Here is a 2,256-nt window from a genome sequence, read left to right on the forward strand (position 1 = left end):
AGAAGGGATAGGTTGGTAGGACATGTTTTGAGGCATCGAGGGATCACAAATTTAGCATTGGAGGGCACCTTGGAGGGTAAAAATCGTAGAGGGAGACCAAGAGATGAATACACTAAGCAGATTCTGAAGGATGTAGGTTGCAGTAGGTACTGGGAGATGAAGAAGCTTGCACAGGATAGAGTAGCATGGAGAGCTGCATCAAACCAGTCTCGGGACTGAAGACCACAACAACAACAACAACATGTAATTAAAAGTTGATATTTGCCAACTGAAACTGTCTAAAATCGAGGTATATCACTCTCTGTATCCATAGTCACAAATGACTGTTAGTTTCTGTCAGTTACGAAATCTTTGGGTTCTGTCGCAACTCACGTGTGTTACGTTTCGATGACAAATCTGGTCAAGGAGCAGGAAGAGTTAATGACAAGTTGGCACCTATAAGGGTTATGTGCAAATGGGTGGGAATACTTTCAAAACGACATAATCATCGCAGAAATGTAACCATGGATGAACAACAGGTGGCTTTCCGAGGACGTTGTCCGTTTAAAGAATATGTACCAAATAAACCCTCAAAATAGGGGGTAAAATATGGAGAATGTGTGACAGTGTTACTTCTTATGTTTTGAAGACACAGCCCTATACAGCAACTCAGAAAAATCAGAATATGAGGATTGTCTTGGATCCGACACATGAGCGAAAAGGACAAAATGCCACACGTTCAGTCAAATGTTCAAATGTATGTGAATTTCCAAGTGATCTAACTCCTAAGATCGTCGGTCCCTAGACTTACACTCTACTTATTTCAACTTACACTAAGGACAATACACACACTACCGGCGGGAGGGGAATGTCACATGTGACAGTTTCATCATGTCATATGCATTTGGCCAAGGACTTCTCAAACGCCATCTTACAATGCTGCGGACGGTGAGAAAAACTAAGCCTCAACTTCCTAATAATATATCAAGGAAATATGTTAACACCTCAAAATTCTTCTTTGCTAATGGTAGTATCTTACGTTCCAAGAAGAGCAAACAGGTTGTCCTGAAGAGCACAATGTACAACAGTAAGGAAACATGGAACAGAGAAGACAAGAAACCAAAAATGGTATTGGACTGCCGAACAAGTAAGAGGGAAGTTCACACAATGGATCAGCTTATTGGCATGTACACATGCAAGAGGAAAACCAATAGTTGGCCAACGATCATCTTCTGCTATATTGTTGATACTTGTGCCTACAGTGCTTTTTTTTCTGTGTAGAAAATAAATCCAGAGGGGAAAAAATGCTCTTTACAAAAGAGAAACTTTTATCGAGGAATTGGGAAGACTTGTCGTTACTCCTTACCTCGAAATTTGAAAAAAGCTGTCACGCAATGAACAACCAGCGGCTGTTGTTACAAGACATGCAAGGAAGTTCATCAACCACAAGCTCCAGCATTGGCAACCAAAACTGCAAACGTTTCAGATGCAAATTCTGTCCATCAAGTTGTGACAACAAGACACCAATTAAATGTTAAAACTGTAGCAAATATGTTTTTAAAGCTCGCGTTAGATACCAATGCCCAGACTGTGGTGTTCTCATTAAAACTCTGTTCTAGTTTTGCCATGATTAACAGTTCATACGCTAAGTAAATTTTTATGGCGCAACAGCTCACTGAGGAGGAGAGAATATCGTATTGTTAAGATTGTTGACACGTTTGTATTGAAACAAATTTGCTCATATTGTCACACAGAAACCTACATTTAATTTATTTTATATATGCCATTTAAATACCATATCTTGTTATTATGACCCCAAAGAGCATATGTGTATAGCATTTTTAAGGAAAGTAGCAGAGTTGAAGGAAGTAAACAATTTCCAGTTCCCTGTCTTCCTGAATTTTATGAAAGAGTCTTGGATGATTAGCGTAATCTCTTTGTTTGTTGATAAATTTTCCAGCAAATGGATCTTCGTTGAAACTAAAGTGAATTGCCCTGAGCCGTGTAGTCATCTTGTGTACAATATTTGCTTAGCCATGGCTATGGTGTCAGAAGGATGCACACACTGCACGTTAACCACGAAAATTCTTCGTGTGTATATTTGCATCAGTGATAGCGTAGGGCTGTTCGTTAGTTTCGTGTTCTCCAACGACGTATGTAATTCCTGTCCTAACGGAAAGCTGCGTGACATCAGCTCATTCATTTTCCCTTTGTTACTAGAGAACAACTCTATGAAATTTCGAATCAACCTGTTTTTAATTGGTGAAAATCAGTGTG

The sequence above is a fragment of the Schistocerca serialis genome, chromosome 4 (genome assembly GCF_023864345.2).
Source record: "Schistocerca serialis cubense isolate TAMUIC-IGC-003099 chromosome 4, iqSchSeri2.2, whole genome shotgun sequence".
NCBI lineage: Eukaryota > Metazoa > Arthropoda > Insecta > Orthoptera > Acrididae > Schistocerca > Schistocerca serialis.